At 36.4% G+C, this 19,817-nt stretch overlaps 1 long non-coding RNA gene across 1 annotated transcript; it reads right to left on the minus strand.

The window, feature by feature from the left end:
* Nucleotides 1–316: 316 nt before the first annotated feature.
* On the minus strand, nt 317–10,718 carry LOC140255323 (uncharacterized). The gene is made up of 3 exons (XR_011904450.1): nt 10,636–10,718; nt 7,953–8,012; nt 317–421 (listed from the first exon to the last, which is right to left on the minus strand). It is a non-coding gene; the product is annotated as an uncharacterized lncRNA (long non-coding RNA).
* Between the last annotated feature and the right edge of the window lie 9,099 nt (nt 10,719–19,817).

Genomic DNA, 19,817 nt, shown 5'->3' on the forward strand with positions numbered 1-19,817 from the left:
CTCTGTTTTGCAACTTATTTCTCCACCCCCCTTACCTATAATTTTACATTCTTTACTGTTCTTCTTTTTCTTCACTCTACCTTCTAATTTGTAACCAGCGTCTGCCTTTGTTAAAGGCCACTAAAAACCTCCCTGCCTTCAGACAGGTTATGAAACTGTTTCCCAAAATGCCAAGACTGTGAACTTGTCTCTCCTCCTGCTCAACATAACACACATCTAAGAGAAGGTTCATAACTGCTCCCACAATAGGGCTGCTGCATTTCACCAGGAATTCCCATAGAAAAATATGAAACTGAAGACAGAAATCTTACCTGTCATTTACTTCCCCTCAGCTGAGCCGAGTGTTCAGCTTGGTTCCCAACCAGCACCTTTTACTGTCCTGCCATGCCCAAGGTGTGTAGTCAATGCTTGTACCTAGAATCTAGAAATAAGGAGTCTGGATGTAACAATCAACTGCTGTGTTTATTCCAAAGGGAATTACTGCAGTGAATAAGCAGAAATTTGAACAATTAAAAGGAAAAATGTTTATTCCCTTCTGTTTGTATCTGACTTCAGTGGGCATTTCTTAGGGGTTAGAGGACTCAGGAAAAATGACAACTTAACAGAACCAAAGTTGGAAAAAAATGGTTATGTCTGAGTAGATCCTTATTTCTCAGCTTTGCTTTTGAAAAACAAACAGGTAGGTTTGGTTTCAAGTAACTAATGCCTCATTGGTAAACATAGTCTGTTATCACTTGATGCCCCTGCATAGAGATTAGAAAACACCAGCATTTTTGTTCCTCCACAGGCACATAAATAGCTATTTCAGATGAGGGTCAATGGGCAATCAAGCCTGAATGGGCAACAGGGTGAGAAAGTAGAAAGAAAATGTATGACAGCAGGAAGCAAGTGGAAGTAGCTTGCCTTAGTCACCAACATTGATTACTTTTGTGCATTTTTATATACTTAACGTACTACATCTTTTCTGCCATCGCACTGCTATTACGATTTTCCTTCTTTACTCCACAAATAACTTGTCTCGAGCATGGGAAAGAAAAGCACTGGAGAAGAGCTGGTTTTCTTGCAGGAGTGTATCATACAAATATGGGTAAGTGATTCAGTTCTTGCTATTTATGTTATCCTTTGAAAAGACTGAGCTAAAAAAACTGTGGTTAAGTTATTAACTAAAGTTTATGTTAACACAGATCTGCCCATATGTTTGTTTATGTCCATTTGTGTGTTGTCCACCTGAAAGTAATACAAAAAGAAAGAAAAGGAGCTCAGGATAAAAATTAAACAGAGCACAAATAACATTCATAATTGTAAGAAATGAGAAGGGCTACAGCTAGCACAGCTTTGGTTAGAGCTTGGAAAAAGGAGAGGAGCAGACCTTTCTTTATTACTGAAGCCTGGCATGAGAGTTAGTAGCATCAGATCGACTTTTCTCTGAACTCTGTTGTTAAAATTGAGTTCCTGAGTATGCGTCACCCTAGGTTAGTATTGTCACACAATAACTTGATATTGGAAGAGAACTTAAAGAGTAGCTCCTACCCCCTGCTGTGTTTGGCTGCCCCACACCAAATCAGACTGCTCAGAACACCATCCATCATGGTCTCGGGCACCTCCAGGTATGGAGCAGCCACAGCTCTCTGGGCAGTCTATTCTAGTGCCTCACAACCCTCCAAGTAAAGAACTTCCTGCTAACACCTAAGCTAAATTTCCCTTCTTTTATCCTTATATTGTTCCCCCTTGTCAGTATCTGCTTGTGTAAAGGTTGCTCAAGGAAAAGGAAAATGGAAGAACCAAATTTATTCTTAGTTCTGACAAGAAAGACCTTTCCATTATCCCTGAACATGACAAAATCCGTCTAAATAAAGCATGATATGTCTTAGCTTTTATTTCTAAGTTTACTAACACGGATGTCTATCCAGAAAAACAATTACTAATACCTGTAAACAATACAAAACACTGCATTATTCATCGTGATAACATTTATAACTCTGAACCACACTGATGGAATTGCCAAAGTAAACAGATTTTATCCGTCTTCCACATTCATATAGGCCTCATTTCCTTAGATGCTGACATTTTATAAATGTCATAGTTTATGAGGAAATAATAAAAACCCTGATAACATGGCACAACACTATGACCTTTAGCTGAAGGATTGATATAAGTTCTTAAGTAAGCTCAGTAAAGAAATTCAGAGGTGAAAACTCAGGTTCCAGCAAGTAATTGTGGACTTCAAAGGTCACAGATTTAGCATCAATTCTGTCTGACTCAGAGCTTGCAACACTTTTGTTTGTTCAAATTTGTTGCTTGTGATTTGGTTTTGCAAATGACCTGCCTTATCTCCACGCTGTACACAGTTTAAATAGAACACTTTCATATTTTCATTATTATTTGGAATTGAATTTGTTTGCAATGAACAGACTAAGACCAAGGAAAATTCCCACTGTTAATGTCATTACTTTGGGTATAGATTTTGTAGGTATTCTGTAGTATTTCTGGTAGATACTTTTAACAGATATATATTCCCATTTAATGAGCCATTAATCCATTCATAAAATATAGGCAGAAAAAAAATGGACTGAATTGTTTGTAGTTCAATATATATATTTGTGTATACATATATATATCCCAACAGTTCTGAAGATGCAAATAAGTGCTTTTGTACCTTGGTTAAGTGTCATGCAATTTGAGAAAGAGTCCTCCACCACAAGGAATATCTATTACTCTATACTTAGGAATACACCAATTAAGTTAGGCTCTACAAGGACCATCTGTCCTCACCTCCAAAAAAGGGAGGGAGATGATTACATTTTGGCAACTAAATTATTTTCAGATTCCACCTTAACTGACAGAGCTCCAGTTGAACAGACCTATTAGTGGGCTACGTGCATGTATCCCAGAAAAGCTACATAAATCTTAACTCTTTAGACTTCAAGAATCAAATGGAATATATCAATTCAGTTTATAATGCCTGCAAAAATTCAACTGGTCTCTGAAAGCACCAAGAAGATGGTCAATGACATAGAAAATAAACAATACACACTTGCTAGAACAACATAAAGTTCCATGAAGACCAGTAAAACTGGAAAATCTAGATGGCAGGTTACAGCTACAGGAGAGTTTTTACTGCTTATTCAAATGGTATTAAAGACACAAATGCGAGTTCAACACTCCTGAGAAAACACAATTGTATCTTAGAGATGGAAGAACATTACAGAATGGGAAGTTTGAAACATACTCAGATTCTGATAATCACTTCAGCATAAACTCAGAAGAAAATGGTGTATTTTTAGATACTATTGAACTTCGGGTTTTTTATGTAAAAAATTGGGATGCTGTCTTTCATGTCCACACAGCACCTTCAGACACCAACCAAGACTGATACCCTTAGACTACAACCAAGATTCATTACTCACCTTCAGACAAAATAAATAAATAAAATAATAAAAGTGGTAATACTGAATATAGTACAAAGCAGTAATTCACATTTGACCTGTGCTTTGAGGTTTAAATAAATCCACTCATCTCCTCAAACAACTTGATTGCAATCGCTTAAATTTACTAAATCCCTATACTTGACAAATACTGGAGAGAAATTATGTGAACAAAATTGGAAGCATGCACTTTGCCGCACAGCCTGCCAGCTGTTAAATTACTGTCATGCATGAACCACGTAAAAACATGAACTGTACAAATGGCAACGCTCCTGACAGAGAGACAGAATACTGTTAAAATATTAAGTTTTGTATTAGAAAAGGGAGTGTGTGAGTAGTTGGGTATTCTTACTCCAATTAGCAACAAATGTTAAGTTTATTTTGGCAGTGTATAAATATGCTAAGTTTACTTGGCAGCAATAAAGAAGGTACAGGAGCAGGCTGAACAGGGAAATTTTGATGAGGTTTCACAAGAAAAAGAGAATTTACCTCCTGTGGAAGAAGGGACAGGCAAGGAAGTTGCTAGCATATGCAAGGAGAAAATCAGAAAGGCTGAAGATCAGCTCAACCTGGCCATTGTAGCAGAGGACAGAAATAAATGTTTTTACAAATACATTAATGGTAAGAGGAGGACAAAGAAGAATCTTCACCCTTTACTGGATGCAGCAAGGAACATGGCCACTGAGTGGAAGGAAAAGGCTGAGGTTCTCAATGCCCTCTTTATGTCTGTCTTTAACAAGGTTGTTATCCTCAGGCTACTCAGACTCTGTAAACCTCCAATGGTTCAGGTGGAAAGTTAGACACCTGCTACTCCACCTGGACTGTCACAAGTCCATGGGGCCAGATGGGATCCACCCAAAGATGCTGAAAGCATGGTGGACATGATTGACAAGCTGCTTTCCACTGTCTACCAGCAGTCCTGATCAACAGGAGAGGTCTCAGATGACTGGAGACTTTCTAATGTGATGCACACCTATAAGGAGGGTTCTAAGGAGGATCTGGGGAATTATAAGCTTGACTTCAGTGTTAAGTAAAGTCATGGAGCAGGTCATCTTGACTGCGATCATGCAGCATGTGCATGACAACAGGGGGATGGGTTCCTCAAATACAGGTCCAGCTGAACCAACCTCATCTCCTTCTATGACCTGGTGGCCTCCTTGATGGATAAGAGAAAGGCTACTGACATACTCTACCTAGACTTCAGAAAAGCCTTTGACACTGTCTCTCACAGTATTTTTCTGGAGAACCTGGCAGCCCACGGTTTGGACAGGTACACTCTCTGCTGGATATGAAACTGTCTGGAGGGCCAGGCCCAGAAAGCAGAGGTGAATGGGGTTAAATTCCAGCTGACATCTGGTCACAGGTGGTGTTCCCCAGGGTTGGTGTTGAGACTCATCCCGTTTAACATTTTTAATGATGATCTGGATGATGGGATTGAGTGCACCCCCAGTAAGTTCACATATGACACCAAGCTGGGAGGGAGTGCAAACTGTTAAGTTGGATATTAGAAAGAATTTCTCTGTGAAAGAGTGGTTAGGCATTGGAACAGACTGTCTAGGAAAGTTGTTGAGTCACCTTCTCTAGAGGTATTTAAGGAAAGGGTAGACGTAGTACTCAGGGACATGGCTTTGTTTCAGTATTGGTGGAAGGAGGATGGTTGGACAGGATCTTTTCCAACCGTAATAATTATATGATTCTGTAATATACTCAAAGCAGCATTGCATTTAGGCAAGAACTTGGAAGTCAGGTTTAAAATAGTTTATACATATAAATGTATGTACATACATATATACATACATTTATATATATACAACAGAGAAAGATGAAGGAAATCATACTTAAATCAAAAAGAAATCTGGGAGATCCCTTTCTGTTGTGAATAACCTTGTAGATAATCTTGTGCTCAGGTCACCCTTTTGCTTCAAGTGAAGTACGAGATAAGAAGATACTCTGAAGTGTGATTCTCAAATGACATATTATTTTTTAAGTTAAAAATGTAATAATTAGCATTCTAGGCAAAGGACACTAAAATGCTTAAGCAAGAAAAGGTATTGTTCAGTAGCAGTTCAAAACCAAGTTTGTCATATTGAAACCTGATTCCTCATCTTGTAAATCAGGGCCAAGAGCCTATCTTTATTTGCTTAGCTGTTGGATTTTTCTAATACTAATAGCAAATAATAAAACTAAACTAAGCTAATTCCTTTCTGCATACAGAGACTACATAAAAAAAGGATCCAAGAAATCTGTCACCGCACAGAAGATTTATGCAAAGAGCACCTCCTTCCTGCTCTATATATGCCTGAACTTGCTGAGAATGGGGAAAGAAAATCTTAGTGGACAGTTACAAAGTCCTACAATGGATAAAAAGTGAATGTTCATTTTGTTAAACTTAACATGCAATGATGATGAAAGAGATTTATCAGTCTCTAGATTTTGCAGTAATGTACATAATAATCTTCGATAACCTTCACGTAAAAATCCATTAAAAATCAATCTAACTGTAATACCAAGGAGTATTTTGAGTATTCTTGGTACACTTAACACCAATTTGTATCTTCATTTATTTCACAATAATATTTTGCATTTATACAGTTACTTCTACAAAAGCAAATTTTAGAAGATCTTGAATACACTACTGAGGTCAAGATTGTAAATCAACTGTGACTAAATATGATAATTCCTGGGTACTAGAAAGAAGTCATCAGATTTTGTAGATGCAGCATCATGTAGAAAATATTAATTAGAAGTTAATAGAAATCTAATCTAAGGGCTGTTTAGGAAAGGTCAGTTGAGACTAATTCAAAGAGGAAACGTGAAGTCTATGAAAGTTTCTCCCTTTCCCTTTCCCATCATTAAGGATTCATTATGAGCTGTGATTAAGTAAAACATTTAAAATCCTGCAACTAGTTGATCACTGTGCAGTTTAGTCTGTGCAGTGGAAGGTTAACGATGGTTCCATCTTTTTTTTGAGTCATCTAATGAGATTCTTTGATGCAGATTATGTGAAACAGAAATCCATTTCTTGAAAAAATTTGTTTGAATTTTTCTCTGTGTTCTAACTTCTTTTTCTCAAGAGAGAAAAATGATGAATATCTTTAGAAGTCCAAATGCCCTTAAATGAAGGAAGCACGGCAAGGTGCTAGGGTCAGGAATGTCCAGCACTTTTCAAGATTAAGTAGTAAGAAAACCAGCTCAAGACATTTAATCACTACTTCAATAATGAGGGGAAAAATACCTTTTTCTCAGTCTCGAGGAAATCTTGGTTTGCAAAGTTTTACTGCAACAGAAGAGCAACACCCGGAAGGAGGATCAGTGGGGTGAGAGATCTGAGTTTTGGGAGTTGACATTTAAGAGAGAGGTTTAAGGCTGGGACGTAGATCTCTGATAAAACAATACCTTACTAGGGCTTCTGACTCTTTTTCAGGAGGCTGTCAATGTTAGTGAGGCTCTCTGCCTATCTCTGATAAATCTTCCTTTAAATCCTTCCAGGTTTCACTGATCACCTCAGATCACCTATCACAAGCCAAAACCACCTTTGGCTAAAGACAATGCTATGGCAAACCTCCTGGCAGGGCACAGACAGAGTGGATTATTGCTTCAGGGTTTATCACACATACACAAATAGAGAGGACAGAAATTCAGAAACATTTAGATGTAAAAATAGGCAGAACTCAGCCTAGAAAGCTGAAAATGGTCTCATAATAAAGCACATTTTGTGACACACGCTAAATGCAGGGGAGAAGGGAGTAGCTGTGGAATGGAAAGAAAAGCCAAGGGTACAGCATGAAAGAGCAGTTGCAATGTCTTAGTTTGACTACTGCTACATGGGAGTATCCACTATAAACAGAGGGTAGATAGCACAACAGCTGAACACAAAAACCCAGAATCATTATTATCGCTTTCCTCATTCTAATGCTCTTGGCAGAGGTCTAAGGCTGATTCTGATGACTGTTCTTGCTCACCTGACTGAAATGGATCTCACTGCCAGGTGATGAGCATTCTGCACACACAGAAAATAACTTACTCATAGTGTTAGTAGAGATTTATCTTTAAGAAGCTAGAAATTAGCAGGTGCCTTAGAACTTAGTAAGGTAGCTGAATATTGTGGATGAGTCATACACTGCCAAGGATAGGTCAGAAAGGTAGACAAAATCTAAACTTCTGTAGATATTCAAGAGGATTTGGACTGTTCAAATAATATAAAAGTCACTTTTTCAAGTTTCTTTCATGATTATATTTTGTGCTCTACTTACATTACTTACCTGGAAATTATGAAAGGCAGCTGGATCAGCAAGTTTTACCATATGGACACGGACATCTTTCAATGAATTTAACCAACTGCCTTTAATCTCTGTCAGATCATGCCCCTTAGTTTTTACTGATAATCTTAAAGGTTACTGTCCATGTTCCTCTTTTTGCTGTCTCAACCATCTCTTAGTTCAACAGCTAATTGTTTCTACACCCAAAAGCTGAAAACTACCATTCAAGAATTTGACTGAACAACTTCAGGTATCAAAAAAGACTTACACAGATTACTCCTCCCTCAGAATCCATGGCTGTAGTTGTAAACTTGAAGTCCTTTGTGATCTGGTGTAATCAAGCATAAATAAACAAACACACTTTTAAATGAGCAGAAATAGACTATGTTTTTGCATTTCAATCAGAAAGCTGAAACAATGTCATTTGATCCACATAATAAATTATATATCCTAAGGGTTAAAGCATCAGCTAAAGAACTATTTTATACACTCTAGGCTACCATTAACAAATTTAATCTTTGCAGTAAGTAATGAATAAATGTGTTAATTAGCCACAAAAGTTTTAAAACATTTGCATTCACTAATTTTGCAAACTAATGTTTGAGCTAGTTCTCATAATAAACTGTAAACAAGTTACTATTGCTCATAACAGTTAATGGGTTTGAGATGCATATGGCCCTACATTCTTCCAAAGAGTGCTTTAGGCATATGCTGCTCCATTCTTTACTTCTAGCAAGTAGTTAATATTAGATTGCTCCCATAGCTTCTAAGTAACTGATCTTGCCAGGCAGGCAAGGATCTGATCAAGCCAGGCATGGGGGTTGGAACTTCATGATCCTTGAGGTCCCTTCCAACTCGGGTCATTCTGTGATTCTGTGATCTTGGTTGATCTTTGGTTTTATTTTTAGTTGACAGCTTTTGGAGATCAGTATTCCAATTAGGACATAATATTCTTACACTTGAATGTTTAGCAAGTGCCAGAGGGCCACTAGGCTGTGCAGTTATCTAGCTTATGACTTAACAAAGCCAAGTACTGACTTGGATTCATGCCTTTAGAGGATAATTAGGATGGACGAAAAGGCTGCAGTTGCATTTTCATTTCAGACATGTAGGAATGGGTATCTAGCAAAGCTGGGTTTTGCACTTCCTGGAAAATGAGTATTTCATTATTTATTCCACTCACAAAATATACGGCACTTACTTTGCTATCCACCATTTTTTCTTTAATTTCATAGTGGATTAATAATGTCAGTTTGTGACCTCAAACTGTTATTTATCAGATTCTTATTCATCTAGTAGATTCTCCTGCAGAATGCACAGCGTTAACTTTATCATTGCATCCTGAAGGATAAAGGTACTGTAGGTGCGAAAACTGAGTATCTCCTTAATTTGGTATCAAGAGAACATAAGAACAGATGTGTGGGTGTGCTACTGAAAAGGAAAAATAAAAAGCAGTCCTGTTTATTGAGGTGGATCTAGAAATGAAGAATAGCCGAATTTAATTAATCCACTTTGTTGTGTAGGGCAGATATTTCTAGAGTTCTTACATTTAGGCCTAACCATTTTAACTGCCTTGCCTCCTGATTAGATTCTTCCTTCAAGTTGGGAGGATTTAGACTCAGAAGTTAATGGAAGCATGTGCTCCCCAAATTGTTTTCTTTCACTGGTTTGTAGCATAAGGACAAAACTGGCCATTTCTTCTCACAAATTATTGTTAAATGTAATAGATATTTTCATGCCAATCACAATGGAAAGATAGCTATTTCATAATACGGCGATACTTGGTCTGGCCCCCTTTTTACCCAAAAATCAATCCTGAAAAATAGATTCATAACATTCAAAGCCAAGTGAGATTCATATCACACAGGTCCCCAGAGACATTTGGGAAGAAGTATAAACAACTATTTATGCGAGGCAATTTCCACTGCTAGATTTCCTAGCTGAATTAAATGTTGCTTTTAAAGATGTTTAGCCCTTCCAGCTACATCACACAAATTCAATTAAAAAACAAGATAACAAAGGTCTCTTTCTTCAGGTTAGGAGACATTTGTCCCACAGCATGCCATACTGTGACCGAGACTATCAAAGAGAAGTCTCAGTTATCAATGTAGCACCTGTGATCTGAAGAGCATTTAGTTACTCCAAAAAGGATGCCTCATCAGTTACAATTTAGATATCAGAAGGAAATTCAGAATGGCTTTGATGAGGTTCAGTGTATCACTACAAATGAGGACGGTTGCCCTCCATTTTCTTCTGTCACTTCAGAAGAGTGACAAGTGTGCTCCATTGCCACTCATTTTGATAACAATGAGAGGTACTCATCATCTCAGAAAACAAAAATCTTATTATTCTATAGAAAAAAAAGGCAGATTTTCATTTAACTTCAGGAGCTATAACTTAACATTATTTATGTTTTTATCTACATAGTCGAGTCTACTTTATTTTACTATACATAAAAAACATATCAGAGGTTTGACAATCCTTGTGTTGAGCAGACAGTCATGCATCTTTTTCTAGACAGATTAACGAGTGATTATATGAAGGAAAGAGCTCATTCAGGAATTATGTCTGAGACTACTGCAAAGTCTTGCCTATATGACTACATTAAAGATGATAAAATATTTAGAATACGTAGAATTACTTCAATGAATCTAGATTTATCTCTAAAAGAAAAGCAAGAAGACAGTTCATGCCACTAGTGTTTAACGGAAAAAGTTTATGTGCTGATACACACTGTATTGTTAACCTTATTCTAGTTCATTCATTATGTATTATTGAAAATTGTCAATGTAAATGAATTTCTCCAGTAAGTGAGGTGAAATAATTAACAGATTAGAGGTGCCCCAACTTCTTCGAGAATTCAGTGCTAATTGCAAAAGACATCTTCATCTCCTTACAGAATATAAGTAGACTAAAAATACATTAAGCAACAGCAAGAATATTTTGCCTACATTAATTACCACCTGATGTTCTCTGACTGGCATTATCAGAATTGTTGATGACCACTGTACTGTTCTTCTGCTTTCAAAGCCTCTTCCTTACCTCCCGCCCTGGAAAAAAAATCAAGAAAAAAAAAAAAAAAAAAAAGATCAGTTTGATTTCAATGAGAGTTGTTTCATTATTAACTCTGGTGAAAATGTTAAGATTGTTTTCATTCGCTTCAGTGGGAGCGATTTTATCTAACATGGATTTCACTGGAACAGATTCAGCAAAATTTACCTGCATTTTTACTCAGGAGGAATAGAGAAGTCTGATTCTTTTTATCCCATCTGGCTCCCTCTTATTTCACTAATCATAGAATATAACTTCTGGAATTGAAAGGGCCTCCTCACTTTTATATAAATATTATTTTCCTATTTCAACCTTTGGACTGATAGATTGGATTTTCCATCATTCATTCATTCATTCATTCATTCATTCATTCATTCATTCATTCATTCATTCATTCATCCATTTCCATTGCTGGATTTTCTTCTATCAATAAGAATTACTTTTGTATTTTTTGTTAGCATGACACTAACACATGTCAGAAAGCTCTAAATGGTAATGAAAGACATATTTTTCATACAAGACTGAAGCATGCTATTATATCTGGATAATCACACAGCTGTAAGTAAATCATCTAGAACAGTCTTAACTTCAGTTAAATCAGTCAGACAATTTATATTTCACATATTCAACATTCATTAGGTCACTTATCTGAAATATCCATATCTGAGTTTATCACACATTCTTCACAAGATGAGTGTTAAATTTTCTGTGATTCTTTTTTTCTCCCTATCTAAGATTAAATATGTTTTGTGTCCTTCACAAAGATACGTAATAAGGCTTAACTAATTAATCTAATGTCCCACTATTACTAAATAATTAAAGCTCTTAAAGATGAAAGCTGGTAATGAAACGGTGCTAAGAAATGAGCAACTCATATTAGCAGTTGCAACCAAGTCTGATGAGGTCACGACACGTCTTTTACTTTCTCATTGGATATCATCCACTTAGACTGGAAAAATAAGGGTTCTTTTAAGAATACAAGCAAAAATGTGTTAAAAGAAACCATCCATCCTGTTGCTGGAAATTCTAACATTGAATGTTTGACAAAATTGCAGTTGTATCTGAAAGAAGACACTGATGGTTTAGAAAGATTAGAGAAGAAACTGGTTTAGAGTCTGACATTATCCTCTGTCCTACCACACCAAATGAATATACTATTTTAAGATCAGAGAGCGTGTCCAGACAGGATGTGGAAAGGTTATATCTGAATGATGCAGCATTTTAATTGCTGACTATCAGCGGCAGATTCTATCAGAAAGTAATTTCTATCTTTTATGTCTCTTGCCTCTCACAAACGCTACGTCATACAGGAAAGCTGCACCTTCTGTGCTTTTCTTTAAAACCTGATTTGTGACATTTAAAAAATTAACAAGAAACAACTGCCATCATAAAAAACATGTTTTTGAAAGCATTATACTAAAAGCTGAATAATTAAGTTGGCTCTTGTACTATTTTTCATTTAGCAAATAAACGTCCAGCAGAGCAACCTAGTCTCAAGGTCCTCAGAGAAGTGAATATCAAGATGAACCAAGACACCCTAGATGAAGAACCTGATCACAGTTTCAAAACTTCATTTCTTACTGGAAAGTCCTTTGTGGTACAGGACAAAGTACATTTCAGTTCACTTTTTTCCCCACCCAATGCTACACTGCTGCAGCAAAACAATGAAGAAGCCATTCCTCAATTTTGTCATTAAAGAACGAATTGAAAAACGTTAGGTTTGTACAACAGATGTAAAAACTTGCAGCTTCTAGTTCTTAGATTACAGATAATCTTTGAATGCTAATCAGTATCTAATTTCACATGACAGTAAAAGCTAATACCCCACTCCCTAGATAGCTTCAGAAGCAATGCTTTAAAAATCAAGTGAACTGTATGAATTCAGTCTCCTCTCATCTGGGAAAAAGATTAATGAATCCAAAACCAAACAACCACCCACCTAACTTTCTGAGAAACCTTTTCTTTTTATGTAAATAGGGATTTGCAATAGGGCTAGCACAGCATGAAGGTACACATATATAATGCTAACTGCTCATGTTCTTATTTCCACAGAAAACACAATGATGGTTACATTATATAATCTAAACTCGAGCTCAATAAAGCCAGTTGTTACAATATTTTTTCTTTCTATTTTGTTTTGAATATGAGTAATATAAAATTTGTAAGATAAGGTCGCATCATTAGGTATATTTCAATATGATTGATTCAAACAACCTTTACAATCATAGACTGTAGAAATGAATCAGCACTATTCTCCCTGACAATAAATATCTTTTGGCAGAGGTAGATCAATTTGGTGCCAGCTGTGCCAGTCTACATCTTTTGAGATGCAAATATCACTCGAGAATCTTTTCTTGTGAAGAGCTGTACCCTACAAGGAATATCTTTTTATCCACAAGGTAATGCAGTAGTTAGTTACAACTTCTGTAATTTACCATATTATTTAACGTGGAATTGCGAACTCGCATCAGACGGTAGCAGAAAAATAGGTGGTTGTTTCATGAGTCTTTATCTCACATGGTGGACTGTAGTCCATGAAAATTTAGCTATGCGATTTTATAAGATGGTTGACCAGAACTGACACTCTGAAAAAAACATAAAAACAGATATGCTGTGCTAAGGAAAAGAAGCAGAGAACAGAGATGTTGCCATAGAATATCAACTTCTTGTTAAAGTACTGCATGACAAAGGCACCATGCTACTGAAGACAAAACAGGAATTATTTCAATACCAGTTAGAAAACTCAGACCTGATGGTTTACACATGATAAGCCACTGTCATCAAAAGCTTACACATGCTAGACACATGAAAAGGTACACTGAGATTCCAGAGAGGTAAGGATCATGCAACATGCCATCAGCAGACCGTGGTAGTGATTAATACCTTATTTTTTCATTAAGATCTCCTTTTTTAAAGCACAGTACTGATTTTCATAGTAAACATGTTGCATTCTAACCTAAATGATAAACTACAGCAGAGCAATCCATCCCATTCCCAGCCAACTACACTGCTAAAGGGAGTGTAAGGCTTCAGCACTCTTACCATAGTGAGAAACCTCCTACAATAAGTGAGAGTTCATGAGCAATAATAATAGGTCACATTTCTGAGAGAGCACATACAGAAGCTCAGAATAGTGATATTGTTAAAACTGGCTGAAAATGGAAAAAAAGAACACCAGAATGTTTATTACAAATGGTTCAATTTCATTACAAGTTTTAGCATAAACTTGCAGAAAACTGCATTCATTCCCCAGTTAAATTTTTTCAAGTAGAATCTTATGTTAACTAGTTGTACAGGATCACAACACATAGGGGACATAGGGAATTGAAAGAGCACAAACTCTGGGACTTTTGGTCACTTGAATAGAAAGCTATCACCTCAAAAATGATACCAGTTAAAATCATCTGTTGCAAGTATAATTGGAAACATAAACTCAGTGGAGGAGATCATTGCTGTGAACAGCTATTTTCCAGAGCTCTTGAAAATGGATTGCATGAAAACTTCCTGAAGGAAAACCAGGACATCCTTGAAATAATTCTACCTGTGTTGAATTTCTATAGTAGAAGTAACTCATTTACTTGCTCAGAAATGCAGACTGCCAGACAGGATTCCTGATCTATCTAGCTTTGAGTCTGGTCTTCTTGCATAGGGGGCAGTCAATGGGTTATAACCTTAAACACAATAATAATTATATCACTGTGTTGAAAAACCCACATCCTACTCTCTCTCTTTTCTTTTTATTATTTTTAGTTTAGTTTATGTGAATTTAACATTCTGATAATAAAACAGTTGAGCTCACCTCTAAAATGTTGCAGGTTGAGGCTGAGTCTACACAGTTTGTCCTACAGTTGTGGGAATACTTATGGAAGCACATCATAATAGTCCTGATCTCAGTAAAACAAAATGTGCTGCAGCGTGCAGGACCATCCCGCAGCAGTCTTACTTTCAAACACCCATGTGGAAAATGGCAACAGGAAGGTGACAGCTCAACAAGGCCCACTCTGGCTGCAGTTAAAGACAGACCAAAGATTTGGGCATAGAGGGACCTTATACAGTTCAACAAGGGCAACTGTAGGGTTCTACAGCTGGGGAGGAATAACAGCACATATCAAAAAGGCCAAGATATCCTGAGATGCATTAAAAAGAGTGTAGCCAGTGGTTGAGGGAGGTTACCCTCCTCCTCTACTCTGTCCTGCTAAGGTCTCATCTGCAGTACTGTGTTAAGTTCTGGGACCCTCAGTTCAAGAAAGACAGGGAAATTCTAGAGAGTCCAGCAGAGGGACATGAAGATTATTAGGGGCTTAGAGCATCTCCATTAGGAAAAGCTGAGAGAGGTGGGACTGTTCAGTCTGGAGAAGACTGAGAAGGGATCTTAAAATACTTACAAATAGTTAAAGTCAGGAGTCAAGTGGATGGGGCCAAGCTCTTCCTGGTGGTATCCAGAGACAGGACAAAGTACAGAGGGCACACACTGGAACACAGAATGTTTCAGCTGAACATGAGAAAGAGCTGCTTTACTTTGAATGTGACAGTCTCCATCTTTGGAGATATTCATAGCCCATCTGGACATATTCCTCTGCAACCTGCTCTAGGGAATCTGCTTAAATGGGGCAGGTGGACTAGATGATCTCTAGAGATCTGTTCCAGCCCCTATGATCCTGTGATTCTATTTACAGATCTTTCAAGCCCCCACAGATGCTTTTAAACTTTATACTTAAGGAAGTAATTAACTTGAAAGTTTGTATCACAACTAATCACAAATAAGATGGTGTATACAACTACTTTGCCATAGGCAGGATGATGCAGTCATTTCAGCTTCCACCATACCTAAACAAAAGTACAGTCTGTAAAAAAAAAAAATAAAGGAGCTTATTTCTATAGAAGCTGTGGCAATTTCTCTGTATTAATTTAACATTTTGAATTTATTTCTTTTAGAGGAGTCATATGCAAGAACCATTACGTCTTGAAACTTACCACACAAAAACAAGGCTGCTAGATGGATCACCCTTCTTAATTTATACATACCATATCTCCCAACTCTTAAACCCTTCAGACTCTATATTCAGTAAAGCTCAGACAGACTTAGATCAATGCCTAATATACTAGCAGAAGAAAATAGCTTTTGGTTACCCACTCCTTCTTTTTAGCTCTCATTGACTAAAGACAGAAGTGAGTCCTTCAGAAATTATCACAAATTACACTTGCAAAGTTGGGTCCCACTCTATGAAGCAAAACAACAACAAGCAAGAAACACTCCCTCTCTAAAAAAGAAAACAAAAATAATCCAAACAGAAATAAAACTCATAAATGCTTTCTTCTGCTTTGTATCTGCCTTCAATGTTTTTAATTTACAAGCAGATAGGGATGGAAAGAGGGAACATGGAACAAACTCAATGCATTTTCTCATTGATGATCTCTGTGCAAATAGTATTAATTTGATTCAACTAGTTGTAATGCAAGGCAAGAACAAGGCTTATAGCATAAAGCCATTTTACTTTTGGAAAGATAGTTTTATAGAATCAAGCATTTGCAATAAGGAATGCTGAAGTGTTTTTCTGGTTTTATCTCAGCTTGAAAAACATAATGGTTTGATAACTTTCACATGCAATGATAAAATAAGCACTTCTGTCTGCTATGAAACTTCACTACAGCACAACATGCAGACAGATGTGTCTTTTAAAACAAATATATTAAAAAGAAAGAAAATAAAGTATCAGTAGATGCCTTCAGAAATCATCACATTTTTACCGATACCATTTGTAATAATAAAAGTGTGCCACTTGGAATATTTTAATGTTACACTTGAAATGCACCAAAGCAAGAGAATTTAAGAAACAGGAAGTTCATTCCACAGATTACTTTCCATGCAAAGATACAGGGAAATTTGGGCTGGAGTACATCGCTGGCATTTAGATACATAACTCAGAGCATTCCAAATAACCAAAGTAATATAATGCAACTCAAACATTATTGTATAAAGCCAGCTTTAGCTAGTCATCAGATTTATTAACTTTTTTTTTTTTTTTTTTTTTTTTTCCAATGGAAGAAATCATTGGGATAAGAAAATATTACTGTACAACGCTGTCTTTTTCTGAACACGCTTTCTGTTCATAATCTGATTCTGAAATCATCTTATTCTATAGTGAAAACTGTTGTATTACTTAATGAGCTAGGAAAGGAACGCTAGCAACAACACTGACAAGATTCTCACATTGAGTTCCTACTGAAGTCCAGGAATTGAAAACTTCAAAACTGTCTTCAGAAAAAAGTAAAACAGGCTTTTTCCCAGGTCCTTGGCTTATATTAGTAGACAGATGATCACCAGCAAATTTTCCCTTACTAGTCAACAGCTTTTCATGCCTGAAGAGACTTGGCTGGAGCTTGGAACTACTGCTAAATATTGCTGCAATTTGCTGCCAGTGTTCTGCAGTCTCTTGTCTCACCATGCAATAACTTTTCTTGCTCCATATCAAGTTCCAATATGAACATTAATTTCTATTTTGTACAGAGGAATGGAAGTATTTCACTTCATTCTGAACTTACTGTTGTAAGTTGAGATCCTGTTAGTTTTATTGCAGCAAAATATTTGCACAAAGAATGATAATCAATGTAAGAGGAGCAGGAGTTCTTTCTAAATTTTTTATTTCAGAAAGTGGTATGATTCAAAAGTATCCCAGTGAACACATAAGTTAGGCATGAAATGTGCTTGGAGTATGGTTGGAAAATCCCTTCACAATCCCTTCCCTTCTGCCTCCAGAAGAGCAGTTCAATTATAATTCTCAGATTCTATTGTTTTATTTTGACATGTGCCTGCTCACCGGGCATACATCCTTCCAAACTGGTAGAAATCTTGGACAGACTTTCTCTGTGAGATGTAAAAACACTTCTCACTTCTGAGATGCCAATGTTTTCTTTTTTGTACTTCATATTTCCATTGAGAGTGCTTGCCCTGCAACTGGAAAGTGCTTCAGTCACTTACATTGGCTGTACTGATTGCTGGCAGAAGTATGGATGATTAACAGCAAAGCCTCCTGCTGTTCTCACTCAGCAAGCAACCACCAATCACTTACGCTTACAACAGATGCTATTTATTTGTTTCTTTAGGACTTAAGAAACTCTAAATGGACTTGTAAAGGTGATTCCTGTTACACTTCACTCTCTGTTCCTACAACTAAACACTCAAAAATTGCTGCTAGCAACCTTTCCATTGTATATGAGTTCCTAATTCATACTCATGTACTATGTCTGATTGCAGAAGAGAATAAATAATAAAAAGACCTAGATTCTTAAAAAAAATCATCTTTGCAGACAGAGTGATAAAAATTAACACCTGCTTGATTAAGCATGGGAAATTTCTCTATGAATACCTCTGCATGAATACTGTACTTCTTTGTCCCTTACATACAGAACTTACAGCATCTTGGAAAACTTAACATATTAAGTTACTTCCAAGTCAATGCAATTGCAAATAGCATTGTATGCAAAAATACCTTGTTGATTACATTAATATGCCGATAATCTTTACCAAAGTCTGACCCCAGAAGCAAAGATGAAAGTATCCATAGAGCACACAAAACAAACTATTCTGGAGAACAAAACAACAGGAAACTACTATATGGAGCTGCAAGTATGGCCATTTATAGGAACTTTAATTCCTCAGCAAGACTGCAGCTGCATAGTGAAAAGAAACAGTGTCTTTGAAAGTCAAAGGAATTTACCAATTAGGGACCAAACACAATTTTAAGTGTTAATCATACCAAAACCTGCCCTATGTTAGTGATGTGACAGCCCTTACTGCTTTGAAACTATCATATTTAGTTCTCTTTGTATCAAAATATGTTGTGACAATTTAACAACTGCATCACTCAGTATCTTAATATGGTCAAGCATATCTGAAAAGACTGACATGAAACAACTGGTTGATAATTTGCAATGTGTCTCTGGATGTCTTTCTGTTTCTTTTAAATTTTATTTTGATTTTTTAAATCACATCTGAAAAGAAACAGAGGAAAGAAATGTGTCAGATGGGAAGAAAAAGAATATAGTATGTAATACAAAAAATTCTATGATGAGGTAATGTGTGGTACTGAAATCTAAACTTGGGGTGGAACTACTACATATATAGGGGCTAGGCCATGATCCAGGTCCAGAGGATACCGACAAGACAAGCCATATTTATCCAGATTTGTGGTGCTTGTCCACACTGGAATAAATAATCTGATGATTACATGAGTAGATTGCATGTGCTGTAAAGTACGAATTGGCGTTTCCATCCTGACTAGGAAATAAATATTAGTTTTAATGTCACTGAGCAGTGGTGCTTCAGGCACATGACTGCATAACTGATCAGCTGTAGTCTTGCATACCGCGTGGAAAACCCAAGTTAAAACTAATCCAGTGCAGTTTCTCTGGTTCTCCCATAACCTGCATAATGCTTTATGTTCCACAAGTTTTCAAGTTGAAAGAAAATGAAACCCATGTAAGAGGAACCATATTCAGATTAGACAGCACTAATCTTGATTTTCATATCTCTATTTATAGTTCTTCTACTACAGAATGTTTCTAACTGATGGTGATTATGTGAAAAGCCAAAGTTCATAAACCTGGATTCAAAATAATAATTATCTAAAAAATGACTCACAAATAGCAAAAAAAAAATAAAATAAGATTCTCACTTCTTTCAACAAACTTAAATTGAGCTTGAGCTCATCTGATGATAATAATATCCATATAAATTAGAATAAATATGTCTCTCTTTTTTTTTTTTTAACACATTCAGAAGATGAAAGAGTTGGCAAATATTAATATCTAGCTTTTTTTTTTTCCAAGTTACTTCTCTCTTTCTTGCTAATCAATTCATAGTGACCTATTTCTGATTATGAAAATGTCACTGGAGAAAAATCACATGATATTTCATCTCTGAATATTGTCTCAGATATCTAGAGTGGGTAGGGAAAACTAAATAAACCACCAGTTAAGAATGCAAAAGACTCCTGGATATGTTAAGGTCTGATGAAGATCCAAACTTCTAACACAGAAGGAGGAATTCTTTTCCTTTGAGGTATTCTTTCCCAAAATAAAC

The sequence above is a fragment of the Excalfactoria chinensis genome, chromosome 8 (assembly GCF_039878825.1).
Source record: "Excalfactoria chinensis isolate bCotChi1 chromosome 8, bCotChi1.hap2, whole genome shotgun sequence".
NCBI lineage: Eukaryota > Metazoa > Chordata > Aves > Galliformes > Phasianidae > Excalfactoria > Excalfactoria chinensis.